The sequence below is a fragment of the Carcharhinus amblyrhynchos genome, chromosome 9 (assembly GCF_965287045.1).
Source record: "Carcharhinus amblyrhynchos chromosome 9, sCarAmb.v2.hapA, whole genome shotgun sequence".
Lineage (NCBI taxonomy): Eukaryota > Metazoa > Chordata > Chondrichthyes > Carcharhiniformes > Carcharhinidae > Carcharhinus > Carcharhinus amblyrhynchos.
The window spans coordinates 106,769,185-106,791,742 of NC_137332.1; the positions used below are offsets into that span (position 1 = coordinate 106,769,185).

General features: G+C 42.5%; 1 protein-coding gene across 1 annotated transcript in view; it reads right to left on the reverse strand.

Annotated features, from left to right (window-relative positions):
* The window catches only part of LOC145348520 (uncharacterized), a 36,830-nt gene extending 14,787 nt beyond the window's left edge, over positions 1–22,043 (reverse strand). The window contains exon 1 of the mRNA XM_080196707.1: positions 21,994–22,043. The gene's annotated coding sequence lies outside the window, so the exon portion shown is untranslated. The remainder of the gene's footprint in view (positions 1–21,993) is intronic.
* Positions 22,044–22,558: the final 515 nt, after the last annotated feature.

Below are 22,558 nucleotides of genomic sequence, written 5' to 3' on the forward strand. Positions count from 1 at the left end.
TCAGCCAAAGCATTTTACAGCAATTTTATTTTGTCCTAGATGCTTATTTCTCTTATTCAATTCCCTTTAAAACAGACAGTTCATCTTCCAGCCTAAGGCCAACTTTCAGGCTTGATTTGTTAACTTGAGCATTGTTTCCAACAATACTATACCTTATTGAGTTTTTTGAGAAGGTGACCAAAGAGGTGGATAGGGGTAAGGCAGTTGACGTGGTATACATGGATTTTAGTAAGGCGTTCGATAAGGTTCACCATGGTAGGCTTCTGCAGAAAATGCAGATATATGGGATTGTGGGTAATCTAGGAAGTTGGATCAGGAATTGGCTATCAGATAGGAGACAGAGGGTGGTGGTGGATGGTAAATATTCATCATGGAGTGCAGTTACGAGTGGTGTGCCTCAGGGATCTGTTTTGGGGCCACTGTTGTTTGTAATTTTTATTAATGATCTGGATGAGGGTATAGTTGGGTGGATTAGTAAATTTGCTGATGACACCAAAGTTGGAGGTGTGGTAGATTGTGAGGAAGGGTGTCATAGTCTGCAGGGAGACTTAGATAGGTTGCAGAGCTGGGCCGAGAGGTGGCGGATGGAATTTAATGCGGAGAAGTGTGAGGTAATTCACTTTGGTAGGAGCAACAGATGTGTCGAGTATAGGGCTAACGGGAGGACTTTGAATAGTGTGGATGTACAGAGGGATCTAGGTGTGTGTGTACATAGATCCCTGAAAGTTGGGAATCAAGTAGATAAGGTTGTCAAGAAGGCGTACGGTGTCTTGGCGTTTATTGGTAGGGGGATTGAATTTAGGAGTCGCAGTGTAATGTTGCAACTGTACACTACTCTAGTGCGGCCGCACTTGGAGTACTGTGTGCAGTTCTGGTCCCCGCATTACAAGAAGGATGTGGAGGTGTTGGAGAGGGTGCAGAGGAGGTTTACTAGGATGTTGCCTGGTATGGTGGGGAGGTCCTATGAGGAGAGACTGAGGGATCTAGGGTTGTTTTCGTTGGAAAGAAGGCGGCTAAGAGGGGATCTTATTGAAACATATAAGATGATTAGAGGTTTAGATAGGATGGATAGTGATAGCCTTTTTCCTCGGATGGAGAAAGCTAGCACGAGGGGGCATGGCTTTAAATTAAGGGGGGGTAGCTACAGGACGGATGTCAGGGGTAGGTTCTTTACCCAGCGGGTGGTGAGGGATTGGAATGCCCTGCCTGCTGCAGTTGTAAATGCGTCTAGTTTGGGGGCGTTTAAGAGATCTCTGGATAGGTTTATGGACGAAAAGGGATTGGTATAGGCTAGTGGGTCATTGTTTTTGTAACTGGTCGGCGCAACATCGTGGGCCGAAGGGCCTGTTCTGCGCTGTAATGTTCTATGTTCTATACTATATGATCTGGTGAATATTCTCATTTTTTGTTCTTATTGTTGCACTGAGGCATTAGCAATATTTGGCTTTTAGTTTTAAACCATGTTCTGGTTTTCTAATAGTTTGTAACTGTGGGCTGCTCAGTCAGCCATTGGCAAAGTGAGTCAAGATCTTAACCAAGGTGACCTGAAGACAATGTTTGCATTTGCTTATTCATTAACTGATTTACCTGACCCCAGTTGACCTGACTGCTGATGGTCTATAATTTGCTACAGACTGTTTGGATGATGGTAGCAAAGAATCACAAGCACTTTTTGCTTCTCTTCATACGATAGCCTATGATATCTCAATGCTTAATTGACTTCACAAATATGGATGTAACAGTCGTACCACATATGCAATGTAGTTTGATATGATCTTGAAAGATTTTCTTATCAATCTCCTACTCCGTATTCACATTTTCAGTAAATTATGACAAATGACACATTTTGCTAATCAGGTTTTGCATAATTTTTGTAGTATCTGTTTTGTCTTTTGCATGTTTTGTTTTGATTATTGATAACACACTTTCTACAAAAAAAAACCTTGTGAGTTAAAATCCCACTTGAGCTCATATCATACGTTGATACATCTGTACAGTGCCATGAAATATGTATCTGTCAGGGACGACAAGGAACATTTGGGAATTATATTGCTCCATCAAGCATGTTCCATTCCAAATACTTCACAGTCACACAGTCTGCCCGATGTCATCTTCTGCACTGAGTGAGAAACACATCATCGAGCTTATGACTCACCAAGAAAACCTTTTACTGTGTAACAATATATCTGATATATAAATGCAGCACATTTATGCACTGGGCCAGTCTTTAATCTTCTATTCTAAAACTCTGGGCCTTAGACATTGTGTTTTTTTTCCTGTTTTGTTTTCTGTTTCTGCAGCTGACGGAACAGTTTGTGGATGTTGATAAGATCAAACGTTCAACTAGAAATGAAACCTGGGTTCAGCATTTCTGTCCTCTAATTGTAGCAGAGGAAAATAACAATAAAGTTGTAAACATTTCGACAAATAATGCTACGCTGCGATATATTCAAGCTGCATACTGAGAAAAAATCGTTATGGTTAATTAGGTTTTAACAAACTATGAAAGATCTGAGTGCATTTACAGTCAGAGAAGAGAGATACGCGATAACACCAAACAGTTTCAGGTCCTAAGCTGTTTTTCCCCTTGTTACCTTGAAGCAATTTATTTTATTGTAACCAAGATATTGGTGTTGAAATATCAGCCTGAGAACTCAAAGCAGTTTTTTTTTGCAGAAGACTGGTTGAAAAATGCAGTTATAGGGCCATTTAACTTTTGCAGTGCTTGACCTCTGTATCTACCCTATATAAACCTATATTCTTACAGTCCACGAATGAAGGGATTGGATCATTCCAGTCCATTGTTCAACCCTATTTCAAGTCATTCCACATGGAGCTCCACTAATTCAGGCCTGCAAGAAAACCTGCCAAGTTTTCAAAGTGAAAATAAAAAACAGAAGATGGTGGAATTGTTCACCAGTTCAGGCTAAGGAAAGATCATCGAGTTCAAATTTCAGATTGATTAACTTTCAAATATCTAGGTCAAGAAATATATAATGCAGACGAAGGAAAACAGTACATTTTATAGAAAACTATACTTGCCCCAACTTTCATGAAATTATGACGCAACTCTGTTTTAATCTGTATCTATTTTGTGAATAAACTTTGCTAGATGTTATATCGTTGTCAGCCTCCACTACCCAGGACCAAATTATGTCTCTTTACTTTAATTTTAGAAGTATAGAGACATTAAAAGTAAAAGCAGGAATAGACAATTTGGCCATTCAAACCTGCACAGCCATTCATTTTGATCATGGCAAACCTTCAAAATTAGTATCTTAATCCTGAATTCTCCCCATATCACTTGATCCCTTTAGCCCCAAGAGCTATATCTAATTCCTTCCTGAAATCACAGAATGTTTTGGCCTCAACTACTTTCTGTGGTAGTGAATTCCACATATTCACCACTCACCGAGTGAAGAAATTTCTCCTCACATGAGTCCTAATTTGTTTACTCCTTATCCTCATGTACTATGATCTCTTGTACTAGGCTGGGTTTCTCCGGTCACGCTCGCCGGAAAGTGGAGATTCCCATCCGATTTTAAAACACCTCTACCACCCTGTCTCCAAACGCACCCCCCCGCACCCCCCCCCCCCACCCCCAGCCCCCACCCCCCACCTCCACTAGAGTTCCAGTGGCAGGCGGGATGAGAGAAGACTCCTCCATCGTTGGGAACATTCTTTCTGAATTTATCCAGGTAATCATGTTGGAATTTTTAAATTTCTGTGAGATCTCCTCTCACTCTTCTAAACTCCAGTGAATATAATCCTAACCAATTTCATTTTTCCTCATATGACAAACCTGCCATCCCAGGAATAAACCTTTGCTGCACTCCCTCGATAGCAAGCACAACCTTCCTGAGATAAGGACTCGAATACTGCACGCTATATGTATACACGCACACAAATGCATACATACACACACACACACATACACACACACACTCACATTCAAACACACACACAAGCATACACACCCATTCAAACACAAACACACACCCACAAGTATGGATATATACATACAGACAAACATACATGCATAAACACACACATGCATAAAACACACAGAGGCACATGCAAACCATACAGAAGCATACTCACCCATTCACACATGGACATACACATGCACATACGCACAACCTCAAACAAATACACACACGCATTCATGCGCACACAGGCACACATAAACACTAGCACATACACACCGATGCTCGCACAAACACATATGCATGGATACCCATACATGCATATGATAACAGGCAAACATACATGCATAGACCTTTACTTCGCAAGGTAACAGATGATCTAATACGGGGTAATATTTGGTCATAAGGTCATAGATTCATTGAGGTTTAAAGCATTGAAACAGGTCCTTTGGCCTAACTTGTTCATTTCACCCAGTTTTAGACCCCCCTGCCACTGGGAAAAGACGTTGACTATCGATCTTACCTATGCCCCTCATTATATAAGCTCCTCATTATATATACCTCAATAAGACCCTAAGTCTCCTGCGCTCCAGGGATAAACATTCCCAGTCTATCCAGTCTTCAAAACGTGAATGTGTTTCAATCATACCCAAGCTGTGAAATTTGATTTCCGATTGGGCCTGGAATAAGTTCTTAATTTTTCAAACAATTGGGCCTCTTGCAAAACTACTCACTCTCATGAGGCCCAAAAGTTATTTGCCTGATAGAAAAGACTTTAAAAAGGGAATGAATTGAGTTTGTATCTGACAACCAGTGATTGATAGGTCAAGTCAGAATTTATTTGTTTAAGAGTGAAAAAATGTGCAATGAAAGTTAAAAAACTAGATTTAATACGACATAATATAAAAAGATGTTCATCAAAGAAGAAAGTACTGAAAAAAACACAGCAATCAAGCAGCATCTGTGGACAGTGCCAGAGTTAACTTTTCGAATCTATTAAAACAGGCCTTTGGCTCAGTTGGAAGAATCACATTAGAGATCATCTATTATCTCGAACAAGGGCAGCAGAGTCCTCGGGAAATCAACAACAACAGGTTCCACTGCAGCTCATATATCATAACGACTTTGAGATATATTGTCAGTCTTTGACCCTCGCTGGGTCAAAACCCAGAAACTCCCTCCTTAACAGGACTGTGGGTCGACTTAGTAAACTGCAGTGGTACAAGAATAGAGCTCAACACGACCTTATCAAGGGAAATTAGGATGGGTAATAAATAGTGGCCACCAATATACATTCCTGATTTTCACTGGAATATATATTGACATCATATTGGTCAATTTCACCTCAAGGATGCCCAAATCACATTATGGTTTAAATTAGCCGATTTGGCCTGTCGTCGAAGGGCTGGCTGATCTTTGGAGAGCGATCCACTTAGTTCCACTCCCCTGTTATTGGTGCATATTTTGCGTTTCTAATTTACATGTAACGTTCACTTTTAAAAGCTACTGTTGAACTAAAATTCACAATCCTTTTTGACATGTTCCATCTAAAGTTACTTTATGTTCTTAAGCCGTCGTCACATATTCCACATTCCCCTTTCTCTCTGAAATAAAAGCAAAATACTGCGAATGCTGGAAATCTCAAATATCAGCAGAAAATACTGGGAAAACACAATAGGTCTGGCAGCATCTGGAGAGACAAACAAAGTTAACATTTTGAGGTCTTTTGAGTCTTCTTCAGAGTTCTGTACCAGACCTGCTGACTGTTTTTCCAACATCTGCGCTTCCCGTTCGGGGCTTTATTCCTTCATGTAATTATGCTCTTTTAACCAATACCTGGTTTGTTCATCTGATTTTTCTGTCCAAAAGTGAGGTACAAAGAAAATTGAGCATGGTTTGCATTGGTGTTGTTTTCATGTCTAAATGGTAGTTCCCCCATTCGTTTAAAATCTGAATGCGTGTGAGAATTACGGTCAAAGAAGCTCAGCTGTTTATTTCAGTCTGAGTTCGGTCAATCACCGTACAGATTCTAAGGACAATAAACACACTACCTTCTTCTGGAGCCAGCTGAAGCTCAGTCAGGGTACTCACTGAAGGGCAGCACGATGGCGCAATGGTTAGCACTGCTGCCTCAAAACAGCAGGGACCAGGGTTCAATTCCCCGCTTGGGTCACTATGTGGAGTCTCCACGTTCTCTCCATATCTACGTGGCTTTTGTCTGGGTGCTCCAGTTTCCTCCCATGGTCTGAAAGATGTATTGGTTAGGTGCATTGGCCCTGCTAAATTCTCCCCCAGTGTACCGGAACAGGCCCTGGAGTTGGTGACTTCAGGATTTTCACAGTAACTTCATGTAAGCTTGCATATGACACTAATAAATAAACTTTAGTCTGACAGCCGTAAGTTGGAGGTGTAGACTTAATGGGAACATGTAAGGTGCATTTGACAGGATACAACCTTGTCCAGGATAATCATGCTAAACAGGCCTGATAACATTGAGTTCAATGCGGGGGTGTACATGCGGGGGTGAACAACGGTTTGTCAGAATGCCACTACCTATTTTGACCTGACAACGAATTCGCACATCTAACCATAGTTATTTATAACAAAGTCAGATTGGACTGTAATATTGTACAGAACACATTTTTTTTCCATGTACTATTATTTGTCAACCCATCTCAAATTTTCCATTCAATATTTAACTGATGTGAATGCTTTGCAACAACAATTTATTTTTTTTTGCATCTTCAATAAATGCAGGACATGAAAGTGGCCCTAGTTCATGAGAAAAATTTGCCCTTGGTTTCCCCATCCATTTCCTCTAGTGGTGGAGGCTGCTTCGCTAAATATTTTTAAGAAGCGGGTTGATGGGTTTTTGATAAGAGAGGGGATTAAGGGTTATGGGGAGAGGGCGGGAAGGTGGAACTGAGCCACGACAGATCAGCCATGATCTTATTGAATGGCGGGGCAGGCTCGAAGGGCTAGATGGCCTGCTCCTGCTCCTATTGCTTATGTTCTTATGTTCTAACCCCATGACCAGCGTGTGTGGTCAGGTTCACTGGAGGGATTATTTCTCTGAGGTGTGGGCAGCAATGGGTGAGTGTGTGCAAGGAGGTTGTGTATGTATAATTGTGTGTGGCTGTCTGTGTGGAATGTTTCTGTGTTATTCTGTTAATGTGATTCCAAATAAACCTGCTGGACTTTAACCTGGTGTTGTGGGACTTCCTACTGTGCCCACCCCAGTCCAACACCAGCATCTCCACATCATGTATTCTGTTGCGGTGTGATGAGAGGTGTTTGTGCAGTCTCTGTGGGGGTGCGTATGGGGCTTGGACTGCATGTGTAAACCCTCTGTCAATGCTCACCACAGACAGCCAGAAAACTGTTTACCAAGAATTCTGCACAGATGAGGCTTGAGAGGAAATTGTTGACGAAGATGTATGAAAATCCTACAAGCAATGGACCAGCATATGCAATTTCGAACTGATTGAAAATTTCACTCCTGGATTCATTGAAGAAAGCTAAGTGCATTAGAAGTAGGTGGCCTTCAAATAAAAGCAAACAGCTGTGAATGGTGGAAATCGGAAATAAAAATAGAAAAAAAACGTTGCATTAACTCAGCAGCTCTGCCAGCACCTGTGGAGATAGAAACATAGCTAATGATTCAAGTACAAATGACGCTTCTACAGACATTCTGATGTCAGGGTTTAGACAAATTGCTTGGCAGAGCGAGAAGGAGCTTTTTGATGTAGTTGGCCAGTGTAAGGGGGCATTGCCACTTGCTGCATACTTTTAGTCTCTGCTCTCACGTCGAGCTGGGTATGACTTGATTGAGTATAAAAATTATGAGGGGAACAGCTAGAGTCGATAGGATAAAATTATTTCCTGTAGAACCAGGGAGCAAAATGTGTAGGAGCAACATGAGGAAGAGCATTATTACGCAGAGGGTGGTGGATGCCTGGAATTCATTGCCTGAATTGGTGGTGAAGGCAGAGGCCTAAAACTGTTTTAAAAAGTACATGGATCTGCACCTTAAGCTCTGTAAGCTACAGGGCTGTGGGCCCGGTGCAGGGGGATGGGATTTGAAAGGGCACCTGCTTGTCCTTAGGCTGGTAGAGATTAAATGGGCTAAATGGCCTCCTTTCGTGCTTTATCATTCCTATGGTTCCATGCTTCTACCTGCAAAGTCTGGAAATGGTGGCTGGGTAAACCATGATGAACAGGATTACTTCCCAGCTTGATCTTCACTCAAGGACGTGGATGGCACTCCTGTCTAACCTGCACTGTGACTGCACTATTGTTCTCATGTATTGGCTTTCACAAGGGCACTTCTGAACAATTTGTGTTTTCATCACCAATTTCTTGTGTTTGTCGCAGGGGCAGTTACAGAGAGGGGGCAAGTGTCCCAGTCCACTCATCACTGTCATTCTATGGGATTGAGAGATGTTCCATAGACAGCATTATTCCACACCATCTGCCAAGGCAAATGCATTCATCTCTACTCAGCCTGTGGTGAAGATTAGAATGGGGAGTAATAGATGAGAGTGCATTGCATTTGACCAAGAGAAGGATGGTTATTGAGAAACAGCTGTGGGAACTCCATCTCCGGGGAGAGAGAGAGAGAGAGACACTTCCATGCTCCCCTGGGCCTCGATGCTGGACTTTGAATGTGACAAACATTCAAAATGGATTTCATTTTCTTTGAATAAATGTTGGGCATCTTAAAGATTTTGCTAAGTCATGGGGAGACAATGCAGGAATGTTTGCAGTGTGTGTGCTCTGTGATGATTCAAAGTTTTGAGGGTATGGGCTCCTCCACTGCCAAACTGGCCAACATCTTGGTGAATCACATAGAGCACCGCTCTAAATAGGTAGAGAAGCAGCAACCTGATATGCAGAAAAAAAACACATCTCTGTTCAAGAACTGTTCAATTTTACTGTTGGTGCAGAGGTTGGAAAAGCATTTTGAGGGAGCAGATCTACATAAGACAGCGGGATAGAAGTTAAACGTGTGTGGTGAATGCTGAACTGGAATTTAACCTCTATTAGACAGCATGTAAGCATGCTGCGTTCTGATCACGTTATTAAGAAATATTTACCAAGGTTTTGGAGAAAATGCAAAGGATGATTTCAGAAGTGCATTAACATAGATATCAGGGAAGGAGTTCCAGGCTGGGTCTATTTATCTTTGAATAAAGAAGTCTGGGGTATAACCTCATGGACACATTTAAAATTAAGTAAGTTTTGATGGAGTGAAGAGCGACAGAGCATTTCCTCTTACGTGGAAGAACATAACTAGAGGTCATCAACATAAGAGATGATCATCCATAAATTCAATAGGTAATGCAGAAGACAATTCTTTATAGAACAAATGGTGAGAATGTAGAACTCTCTAGCACATGGGAGAGGAGGCAGAGGTCATGGGTTGCAGGGCGGGTGAGGGTATGGTGTTGGGGGGATATTGTTGAAGAAATAGAAAATATGTATTTATATATGTGCAAGGTGGGAAAGGAATTTGTGTATGTTTGGTGTGCATAGAACATATGTTTGCCTGATCCCAAGAAGGAAACAGATTGAAAACCATTTACCATAAGACCATAAGAATTAGGAACAGGAACAGGCATTAGGACACTCGAGCCTGTTTTGCCATACAATCGAAACATGGCTGATCCAATATTCCTTTGCTTACTTTTCTGCCCTTTCCCCATAACCCTTGGTGTCCTTCCTGATCAAAAACCTATCTATCTCAGCCTAAAATATATACAATGACTTTATCCCCTATGCTCTCTGTGGGAAGAGGTTCCAAAGACTCACAATTCTCTAAAATAAGAAATTCCTCTTCTTTTCAGTCTTAAATCGGTGTCCCTTTATTGAACCTCTTCCATGAAGGGAAACATCCTCTCAGCACTTACCCTTTTAAGCCCCTTCACAATCCTACATATTGCAATGAGATCACGTCACATTCTTCCAAATTCCAATGAGTAGAGCACCAATCTGTTTAACATTTCCTCTTAAGGCAATCCTTCCATACCTAATGAACCTTCTCCGAACTGCCTCAAAGGAAATAATATTTTCGTTAAAAAAGCCTCATAGTACCTTGTGCAATTGCAGCAAGATTTCTTTACTCTTAAGCTTCAAATAAGGGCCAACATTCCATTAGCCTTCCTGATTATCTGCTGCACGTGTGTGCTAGTTTTCTGTGGTTCATGCACAATTACTCCAAGGTCTCTTTCTATTACAATTTTCTGTATTTTTTTCATTAAAATAATATTCTGATCCTTTGTTTTCCCTTCAAGAATGAGAACTTTACATCAATATCTTTTTGCAAGCTGTTTGTTTCCTTTTCACAACTTACAATTCAATTTATTTATGTGTCATCTGCAAACTTAGCTACAGTACTTTTGTTTCCTTCCTCCAAATCATTAATAAATGTTGGAAACAAGGGTAGTGCCCACTGCAGCCTCTTTCATGGAAGCAGTGCACGTCTGGCCTTTATAGCGAGGGGGATAGAATATAAAAGCAGGGAGGTCTTGCTGTGACTGTACAGGGCGCTGGTGAGGCCGCAGCTGGAGTACTGTGTGCAGTTTAGGTCGCCACACTTGCGCAAGGATATTTTGGCCTTGGAGGGAATGCAGAGGAGGTTCACTAGGCTGATACCGGAGATGAGGGGGTTGGACTATGAAGAGAGACTAAATGGACTGGGTCTGTACTCGTTGGAGTTTAGAAGGATGAGGGGGATCTTATAGAGACGTATAAGATAATGAGGGGGATGGATAGGGTAGAGGTAGAGAGATTCTTCCCGCTCAGAAAGGACAGTAGGACTAGAGGGCACAGCCTCAAGATAAGGGGGGGGGGGTGCAGTTTAGAACGGAGTTGAGGAGGAACTTCTTCACTCAAAGGGTGGTGAATCTCTGGCATTCTCTGCCCGTTGATGTGGTGGAGGTTACCTCACTAAATATATTTAAGTCACGGGTAGGTAGGTTTTTGGTAGGCAAGGGAATTAAGGGTTATGGGGAGAAAGCGGGAAAGTGGAACTGAACCACTTCAGATCAGCCATGATCTTATTGAATGGCGGGGCAGGCTCGAAGGGCTAGATGACCTACTCCTGCTCCTACTTCTTATGTTCTTATGTCTGAGGTAATTGATCGGGTGCTACTGAAATCCTTCAGTTAGGTTAGCCTAACCATAGACAGTAATCAACTGCTCCTCCTGCATTTTTGTCTCAGATACTTTGGCTAATTCCTGGGCTGTGTGGATGCAGGAAATCCGCTTGCCTGTGGTTAACATGTACCCGAGCTCTTATCTCTGTTGAACAGCTCTTAGATCTCGTAAATTAGCAGAAACACTTGCAAAGCAAAAAATCTTGCACCTCGTTTCCAAATAGAATATAGAAAAGTTTTTTTGTGAGAATTGAACACTATTGCGATATTAAAGATTTAATGTCCACTGTAGAGGGCAATGTGAATATTGGGCTTGCAAGAATGGCAGAGAAACAGCTCATGAGAGCAAACTGTAAAAACAGATTAACCAGGTTGCAGGGGTGCGAGTCTAGCTGAGTATGAGATAATGTTCTCATTTGTGCTAACAAATAGCGTATCCTAAAGACATTAGGCTTATGTTCTGATGGATGGAGTTGTAAGTAGTAAATATGTATTTTAGTAGGATGTTCTTTCTTATGCAGCAATTCCTGTAACTACTCATTTTTGAACGAATAAGATGATGTGTGCTTAAGTCTAGACATTTTTGATTGAATCAGATGATGTGTGTTTAAATTTTGTTTGAAATCACATCTACCTGATGTGATTATAAACTGTATAAAAGGGGTCAGCCTTGTTGCTTCATGTGCTTTTTACTAACTGACTTCCAGCACTGAGTGGAGTTAAGTAGTAAAGGTTAGCCAGCCTACATATGCAGGACAAATAAAGAACTTTGATTCCGACAACGGCAGGTGTTTGCCTTTGTATCAAGGATGGAAGACGCTCGCAAAAAGCGAACGTAACAATAGGCGCTGCAGAGCAGAGTTCCAACATATACAGATGTTCTCTGAGGTGGACTGAATAAGCAATCATCTGGGTGTTGGTAACATGAGACGGACAGGCCCACAAGGTAAGATTAATCTTGGTCTCTCTCACTGAACTAATACTCAGTCGACTGAGGCCCTGTATTGACAGAACCCGGAGATAACTTATGTCCTTGAGCACTGACTAGTCCTTCACCTGGCGGTTTGAGTCCTCCGAATGGCCTGGTGGTTTGAGTCCCCACATTTATTTGTTGAGACACCAGAGGTTCGATTCCCCCTTTTAACCTCAAGGCCAGTACAATTGAGGTTCGAGTCCTCTGAAGTAACCTGATATTTAAACTAACTAAAATATGGGTCAGGTCCTTGATAAGGCAGTGGACAGAAACCCCTGAAACACCCTCTGTCTTCAGCACCCGGCTGAGGAGAAAAGTTAAGATGGCTGCCGAGTTGCCTGAATAAAAAAATTAGGGAACGAAAATTGGCTGTTGGGGGAACCTGGGGATGTGTATTAAAGCCAAAGACACTATTTGGAAACAAAGTGCGTGAAGTAATTGGAAAGTATTAATGTCCCTTTGGAGAAAAAATACTAATGAACTAATTGAGAAGTCAAAACTGGCCAGTTGGGAGGACAATGCACGTTGAAGGGGGATAAGTGAATGTGATAATGAGGGGTAAACCCAAATCCTGGGAAATTTTGAAATGGGAAGCAGAAAAGAGATAGAGCAGAACAAGAGAGGTTAGAAAGGGAAGATAGAGATAAGAAAAAAGGATTAGAAAGACAGGCCAAACAAAGAAAGCATAAGAAACGTGAGGTATCTCCTGACTTATCTGGCTTGTCAATGTTGTTCGAAACAAATGACACCGATGACCAAGATGATACTGGAGCCTCTACCCAACTGCTCCTTTCGGCCTACCTGTGCCATTGGCACCAGCACTACCTGCCCTGTCCGCCATTCCTCCGGCTTATAGTCCACCTCTAGTTAATCTCCAGTTGCCACTGGCACCATCGCTGGCAATGGCTTTCCATGATTTTCCTTCTAGCGTGCACATGCCATGTTCTTTTATGAACCAATTAACACAATGTAACCGAAGTACAAGTTAGAATTAATTCAAATCATTTTACATCAGAACATAAGAACATAAGAAATAGGAGCAGGAGTACGCCATCTAGCTCTTCGAGCCTGCCCCGCCATTCAATAAGATCATGGCTGATCTGAAGTGGATCAGTTCCATTTTCCCGCTTTCTCCCCATAGCCCTTAATTCCCTTGTCTATCAGAAATCTATCTACCCGTGACTTAAATATATTCAACGAGGTAGCCTCCACCACTTCAACGGGCACAGAATTCCGTGATTCACCACCCTTTGAGTGAAGAAGGTCCTCCTCAATTCTGTTCTAAACTACACCCCACCACCACCCTCCCCGCCCCTTATTTTGAGGCTGTGCCCTCTCGTTCTGTTTTCTTTTCTAAGTGGAAAGAATCTCTCTACCTCTACCCTATCTAGCCCCTTCATTATCTTGTAAGTCTCTATAAGATCCCTCCTCAGACTTCTAAACTCTAACGAGTACAGGCCCAGTATATTTAATCTCTCCTCATAAGCCAATCCCCTCATCTCCGATAACAGTCTGGTGAACCTTCTCTGTACTCCCACCAAGGCCAGTGTCACCTTTTGCAAATAAGGTGACCAAAATTGCACACAGTACTCCAAGTGCGGCCTCACCAGTGCCCTGTACAGTTGCAGCAAGACCTCCCTACTTTTATATTCTATCCCCCCTCGCTATAAAGGCCAACATTCCTTTCGCCTTCTTGATCACCTGCTGCACCTGCAGACTGGGTTTTTGTGATTCGTGCACAAGGATCCTCAGGTCCCTCTGCACAGTAGCATACTGCAGCTTTTCACCCTTTAAATAATAATCCCTCCTCCTATTATTTCTACCAAAGTGGATAACTTCACATTTGCTAACGTTATACTCCATCTGCCAGGCCGTCACCCACTCACTCAGCCTATCCAGATCTCTCTGCGACTTTCCACACCCTCCATGCAATTCGCTTTTCTGCTCATCTTTGTGTCATCAGCAAATTTCGTTACCCTACAGTCAGCCCCCTCCTCCAGATCATCAATGTAAATGGTAAACAGTTGAGGCCCCAGCACTGATCCCTGCGGCACTCCACTACTCACCAACTGCCAATCAGAATAGCACCCATTGATTCCAACTATCTGCTTCCTATTAGACAACCAATCCTCTATCCACGCTAACACCTTACCACCAACTCCGTGCACCCTAACCTTTTGCAGCAACCTTTTGTGAGGCGCCTTATCAAACATCTTCTGGAGATCAGAAGGGCATAAATTCAATCATTACAACCCGCCCGGTTGGTGACCGCTTGGTAACATATTTGGAGACCGAGGAGAAATGATAGTACACCTAGGAATCATTATCTTGGTTGTGTTGGTCAGTTTATTTGTTGTCAAATGCCTATATAATTATTTGTCCTGTTCTTCCAATGACCCCTGTAAAATGATTTATGAGTTAATTATCATGGAATGATAAAAGGAAGAAATGAGATATTAAAGAGTTAATATCCACTGTAGAGAGCAAGGTGAACTATTGGGCTTGCAAGAACGACAGAGAAACAGCTCATGGGAGCAAACTGACAAAACAGGTTAACCATAGGCTCCAGATTGCTGGGGTGCGAGTCTAGCTGAGTATGAGATAATGTTCTCTTTTGCATAACAAATAGTGTATCCTAAAGACATTAGGCTTATGTTCTGATGGGTGGGGATTGTAAGTAGTAGATGGGTATTTTAATAGGATGTTCTTCCTTATGCGGCAATTCTTGTAACTACTCATTTTTGATTGAATAGGGTGACGTCCTTAAGTCTTGTTTGAAATCACATCTACCTAAGAACATAAGAACATAAGAAATAGGAGCAGGAGTAGGCCATCTGGCCCTTCGAGCCTGCCCTGCCATTCAATAAGATCATGGCTGATCTGAAGTGGCTCAGTTCCACATTCCCGCCCTCTCCCCATAACCCTTAATCCCCTCGCTTATCTGATGGGATTGTAAACTGTATAAAAGGGGTCAGCCTTGTTGTTTCATGTGCTTTTTACTAACTGACTTCCAGCACTGAGTGGAGGTTAAGTAGTAAACTTTAGCCAGCCTACATATGCAGGACAAATAAAGAAGTTTGATGCTGACAATGGTTGGTGTTCACCTTTGTATCAAGGATGGAAGAGTCTCACAAAAAACAAACTTAAAACTATGAGTTACAAAACATAGAAACATGAAATATCATGTGTTTTTTTCATGTGATGTTCATGTCTCAAACAGTCAGTTATTTCGCAAAAGAAATTCCCTTCAAAAGTTACACAAAAAGCAACAAGCTTCCCTGCCCCCCACCTATACAATTAACAAAACAATGTTTGGAATCATAAAATAAAACTGGCTGTTCAGCCCATCCAAACTCCAGTTTTGCTTCACACAGAGTGATATAGCACTAATTGAAAATATTAGGTCCCATGTGACTGTGCCAGATCTTTGAAGACCTATTTGCACCCAGTAAAATTATTTTTCTCTCCTCATGAACTTTCATATTGCCCTTTCAAATTTTTTATCCAATGATAATTTTAAAGCTACTATCATAGTTAAGCCTCTGCAGCCATGAGTAGTGATGGACAATTAAGCAACTCAATGGAGAAAGAGTAACCACAAATATCCCCATGCTCAATGATGGAGGAGCCCAGCAGATCTGTGCAAAAGTTAAGGCTGAAATTCACAACAATCTTCAGCCAGAAATGCGGAATGGATGCCTCATCTCGGCCTCCAATGGATATAGAGTCATGGAGTCATCGTGAAATACCATACAAAAGCAGTCCCTTCGGTCCAACTCCTCCATGCCGACCATGTTTCCTAAAGCAGACTAGTCTCATTTATCTGTGTTTTGTCCATATCCCTCTAAACCATTCCATCCATGTTCCTTTCCAAATATCTGTTAAATGTTGTAATTTTTCCTGCCTCTGCCACCTCCTTTGGCAGTTCATTCCATATAGTACCATCCTCTGTGGGAAAAATTCCAGATCCATTTTAAATCATTCCACTCTCACCTTCAACCTATGTCCTGTAGTTTTGGGCTTCCCTATCCTCAGGGAAAGACATTTGCTAGTCACCTTATCTATGCCGCCCCTCATGATTTTATCAAACTCTATAAGGTCACCCCTGATCCTCCTAAGTTCCAGGGAAAAATGCCCCAGGCTATCCAGTCTCTTCTTACAATTCAAGCCTCCCAATCCTGGTAACATCCTTGTAAATCTTTTTTAAACCCTTTCCAGTTTAACAACATCCTTCCTATGACATGACAATCAGAATTGTATGCAATACTCCAAATGTAGTCTTACAATACCTTGTAAAGTTGTGACATAACGTCCCATTTTTCTCAATACTCTGACCAATGAAGGAAAGTGTGCCAAATGCCTTCTTCACCACCCTGTCTACATGTGACACCACTTTCAAGGAACAATGTACCTGCATCCCCAGGTCTCTCTGTTTGACAATACTGCCCCTTAGTCCCACATTGGTTTATCTTAGCAAAGTGCAACACCTCGCATTTATTCTGTGATTCACTGGCCCAGCTGATCAAGATTGCATCATAGTCTCAGATATCCTTCTTCGCTGTGTGCTACACCCAGCGTTCAGATGTCAGTTCTCATCCAATTAGATTCACTGTACGTAATATCAAGAAACGGTTGAAGGCTCTGGATACTGCAAAATCTATGGGCCCTGATAATATTTCAGCAATTGCACAAAAGACTTGTGCTCCCGAAGTTGCCATGCTCTAGTCAAGCTGTTCCAGTATAGCTACAACATTGGCATCTACCCAGAAATATGGAAACAATGACCAGTTATGGCCTGCTCACTGATGCTCAGTTTGATTCCCTCCAGGGTCACAGCTCCTTTGCAGCTTTAGTTCAAGCATGGATAGAAGAGCTAAATTTCAGAGAGATGTGTTGACAGCGACTGCCTTTGACATCAAGGCAGCATTTAACAGGAGCCCTAGTAAAGCTGCAGTCAATTGGAATCCACTGATTCGAGTCACACCTGACACAAAGGAAGATGGTGTTGGTGTGTGAAAGTCAATCATCTCAGCTCCAAGACATCAATGCAGGAATCCCTCAGGGCAGTGTTCTAGGCTCAACCACCTTCAGCTCATTCATCAATGACCCTGCTCTCATCATAAGATCAGAAGTGGAATGGTTGGATAAAAGCACAGTGTCCAGTACCATTAATGACTCCTCAGACAATGAAGCTGTCCCTGACCAAATGCAACAAGAAACAAACAATATTGAGGTTTGTGCCTACAAGTGCCAAGTGACATTTTTACCACGCAAGAGCCAAGAAATGGCCAGCTCCAACAAAAATAGAATCTAACCATCAGCCCTTGATATTGAATGACATTACCATCACTGAATCTCCCACCAGCATCATTCTAGGAGTTTGCATTGACCAGAAATTAAACTGGACTGTGGCGACAAGAGCAGTTCAGAGACTGGAAATCCTGCAGTAAATACATCACCTCCTGACTCTGCGAAGCCTGCCACCATCTATAAGGCACAAGTTAGAAATGTGATGGAATATTCTCCACTTGTTTGGATGAATGCAGTTCTGACACTCAAAAAGCTCAACACCATCCAGGACGAAGCAGTCTGCTTGATTGCTAATTCTTTCATAAACCTTTAATCCCTCCACAACCAACACACAGTGGCAGCCATGCGTACCATCTACAAGCCGCACTGCAGGAATTAACCAAGGCTCCTTCGGCAGTAATTTCCATAACTGTGATCACCATCATCTGGAAGGACAAGAGCTTGAGGCACGTGGGAACACCACCAGTTTCTCTCCAAGTGAATCACCATTCTAATTTGGAAATGCATAACATTCCTTTGCTCATTGGCTTAAAATCCTGGGATTTCCTTTCAAACAGTGATGCAGGACTACAGCGTTTGAAGCAGGCTCATTACATATTCAAGGGCAACTGGGGATTATCAGCAAATTTTGGCCTAGCCAGAGATGCCCACATACTGTAAATGAATAGTTGAAGAATTGCTAAAATTTTACTGCCTCACCCATCCCAACTAAAGGTTTGCAGAATGGAATTCTCCGTTGGCCTTGGGCGGGATTTTATGAGCCTCATACAAGTGAGATTGCATGACTCTAAATGACACAGTTGGGGTTATCCATTTTATTCCAGTTCACCTTTGAGCAATCCAATCATTAACCACCCCTTCCACCTTCATTCCATCACTGTCAAAATCTGGGAGCTCTCTCCCAACAGTACCATGGACGTACTTACACCACAGCAACTGCAGTGGTTCAAGAATACATCTGACCACCACCTTCTGAAGGATATTTAGTGATGAGCAATGAATGCTAGCCTATTCAGTGGTACCCAGATCCCCCGAATGAATGAAAATAAATCCATTTTGAACTGATTAATGTTTCCACTTCTATTATCCTCAGAGGATTACCACTTGTGGCATAAAATTGTCCCTCCTCAAATTGCTGCTGTTTCTTTTGCCAAATCCTCACTGATACTTGGACTTTGTACTTTTGATTGTTGACAACAGTTTTTCTGATACCACCTTCATTAAAGCTATTTGAGTCATGTACACGTTTACCAAATTTCCTCCCAATCTCCTTTGTAGCAAGGTGAACAACCCAGTCTTGCTTGTGCTAATTTTATTACTAAAGTCTTCCATTCTGGAACCATTCTGGTGAATATGCTGTATATCTTCCCAAGGAACATAAGAACATAAGAACATAAGAAATAGGAGCAGGAGTGGGCCATCTAGCCCTTCGAGCCTGCCCCGCCATTCAATAAGATCATGGCTGATCTGTCGTGGCTCAGTTCCACTTTCCTGCCCTCTCCCCATAACCCTTAATCCCCTCTCTTATCAAAAACCCATCAACCCGCGTCTTAAAAATATTTAGCGAGGCAGCCTCCACCACTTCAACGGGCAGAGAATTCCAGAGATTCACCACCCTTTGAGTGAAGAAGTTCCTCCTCAACTCCGTTCTAAACTGCCCCCCCTTTTATCTTGAGGCTGTGCCCCCTAGTCCTACTGTCTTTTTTGAGCGGGAAGAGTCTCTCCACCTCTTCTATCCTATCCATCCCATTCATCATCTTATACGTCTCAATGAGATCTCCCCTCATTCTTCTAAACTCTAACGAGTACAAGCCCAGTTTATTCAGCCTCTCCTCATAGCTCAACTCCCTCAACTCCGGTATCAGCCTAGTAAACCTCCTCTGCACTCCCTCCAAGGCCAAAATATCTTTGCGCAGGTGCGGTGCCCAAAACTGCACACAGTACTCCAGCTGCGGCCTCACCAATGCCCTATGCAGCTGCAGCAAGACTTCCCTACTTTTATATTCAATCCCCCTCGCTATGAAGGCCAGCATCCCATTCGCCTTCCTGACCACCTGCTGCACCTGCAAGCTGGGTTTTTGCGACTCATGCACAAGGACCCCGAGGTCCCTCTGCACCGTCGCCTGCTGCAGTTTTTCGCCACGTAAGTAATAGTCCTTCCTACCATTATTCCTACAAAAGTGGACCACCTCACACTTGCCAACATTAAATTCCATTTGCCATTTCCTGGCCCTTTCACCCAGCCTATCTAGATCCTTCTGCAGACTCTCCACACCCTCCGCACAATTTGCTGTTCCCCCAATCTTGGTGTCATCAGCAAATTTCGACACCCTACACTCGGTTCCCTCCTCCAGATCATCTATATAAATGGTAAAAAGCAGAGGCCCCAGCACCGACCCCTGGGGCACTCCACTAGTCACCATCCGCCAATCCGAATAGCACCCGTTGACCCCCACTCTCTGCCTCCTATTTGACAGCCAATCCTCTATCCACGCTAACACCCTACCCCCAACTCCATGTCCCTCGACGTTCTGCAATAACCTCTTGTGAGGTACCTTGTCAAACGCCTTCTGAAAATCCAGAAAGACCACATCCACCGGCTGTCCTCTATCCACCGCCCTAGACACATCCTCATAGAACTCCAGTAAATTTGTCAGACACGACTTCCCTTTAATGAAACCGTGCTGCGTCTGCTCTATCAAGCAATTCCCTTCAAGATGCCTCGCAATTTCCTCATTAATGACGGATTCTAACATTTTACCTACCACAGACGTTAAACTAACCGGCCTATAATTCCCCGCCTTTTGCCTGGCACCCTTCTTAAACAACGGCGTAACATTAGCCGTTTTCCAATCTTCCGGCACTTCCCCGGAATCCAGCGACGTCTGGAAAATAACCACCAAGGCATCCACTATCACCTCCGCCATTTCTTTCAGAGCCCTCGGATGCATTCCATCCGGTCCTGGGGACTTGTCCACAATCAGCCCCTCCAGTCTGTCGAGCACCGCCTCTCTAGTAACAGTAATGTCATTAAGACCCTCCAGTCCTACCACCTTTCCATCGCTATCACCCGGCAAATTATTCACGTCCTCCTCCGTGAAGACAGAAACAAAAAAGTTATTCAATACCTTAGCCATACCCCCATCCCCTACCACTAGGTCCCCTTTCTCATCCTCTAAAGGACCAACGTTCACCCTAGCCAGCCTCTTCCTTTTTATATATTTATAAAAACTCTTGCTATCCTTTTTTATATTAAGCACTAGCCCAGCTTCATAGTTTCTCCTACCCTTCTTTATCAACTTCTTTGTCAATCTTTGTTGACATTTAAACCTCTCCCAATCCTCTTCTCGCCCACTACTCTTAGCTACTCTAAATTCCTCCGCTTTTAATTTAACACTTTCCTTCACCTCCTTCGTTATCCAAGGCTTATTACCTCTCCTCCTATGGTCCTTTTTGACCATCGGAATAAATTTTCGCTGAGCACCAAGAAAGATCTCCTTAAAGATCCTCCACTGCTCCTCAGCAGACCCTCCCTCCAACGCGCTCCCCCAGTCCACATTCGCCAATTCTTCTCTCATCCTACCGTACTCCCCTCTATTCAAACAAAGGACGCGTGTCCGGGAACCCACTTTCTCCTCCTCCATCTGCACCAGAAACTCCACCATACAATGATCACTCTCTCCAAGAGGATCCTTCACCGCAAGGTCCCTAATTCTACCCGCCTCAGACACTAACAATTTTACGAACCTGTGATGACCAGAAGATGTGAATATAATATACTAGTTGGGACCACTACATTTGCTCTTCACTAGGCACGTGTCATCGTAGTCCAAATATTCAAATGAATTTGAAACACTTTTGAGATGTTGGAATGAAAGCTGATCACGATACTGCCTTGCGAACAAGGATCTAAAACAGTTGCCAATAATTTGTCCATGAGTTTAGTTCATATGAAGATAGACAACGTTAAAAATGAGGCAAATTCAAGTCTCTCACTTTAAAAATAATAACCTAACCTTTTCCTTGACAAATTGCTTTCAAGTCTAATTCTTTTGCGCCTATTTTGTAAAATTCTGTTCCATTATAGTTATTTATTTCCATCTCAGAAACGTGCTGCATTTGAACATTTTCCGACATACACCTACAACTGAAGATCGAGTAATTTGTTGCTAACACCAAGCATTTACCAAGAAACGTAAATTCTCGTATCGACCTTCTCAAATTATGTATACTTTTGCGCCCTCTATAGGTTTAGCTAAACCTTTTCACTCGATGTGGTGACCATGCACGGCACAACTATTTTAAACATATCAGCATTATCCTCAAGGTGATCTTGCACAATTGCTTTCTAAAATCAAGCTGAGCAATCTGTGCCAGGCTCTGTGCTCCCAGGTTGCTTAAATAGACCATCCTTTCCAAAATATCCGACCTCGTCGAGTGAACATGTCGCAAGTGTCAACATTGCAGCATACATTTCTTTTTAAGAACATCCCAAAGTTAAATGTTGAATTTTATAATCCTGGGCTATCAGATATGCTGGTTTTAGGAATCTTGAAAAATAATTACTTTGCTATTCGTTATATATTTTGTATCAATACGCAAACTACTACATTGCCTCGGCACTCACCTTCCCATAGATCAGCCTGGAAGACAGAACATAGTTTATGACTGAGCCGCAGATGTACGTAGGTTGTTGTCTGTGTGCCTGTAGTAGATTTCATGCTGATTTCATGCTTATTTCATGTTGATCAAAAATAAATTATGGACAATGATTGATCCAAGAAGTGTTGTCAGGAAATTCTACTTTCATTTCATCCCTGTTTCGAAGTTGTCAAAGCAATGCCGTGTAAATATCCAAACGAATCCATGAAATTAAATCTCTCTCTTATGATTAATTTCTGCCCATAATCCCTTAATTCACAGAGACAAAATATCTGCCTATCCCAGGTTTAAACAGATCTAATTGTGAACCATCTGGGGTAGGTAGAGAATTCCAAAACTTCACAGCACTGTGAGCAAAGAAATGTTTCATAAGAACATAAGAACATAAGAAATAGGAGCAGAAGTAGGCCATCTGGCCCTTCGAGCCTGCCCCGCCATTCAATAAGATCATGGCTGATCTGTCGTGGCTCAGTTCCACTTTCCCGCCCTCTCCCCATAACCCTTAATCCCTTCTCTTATCAAAAACCCAT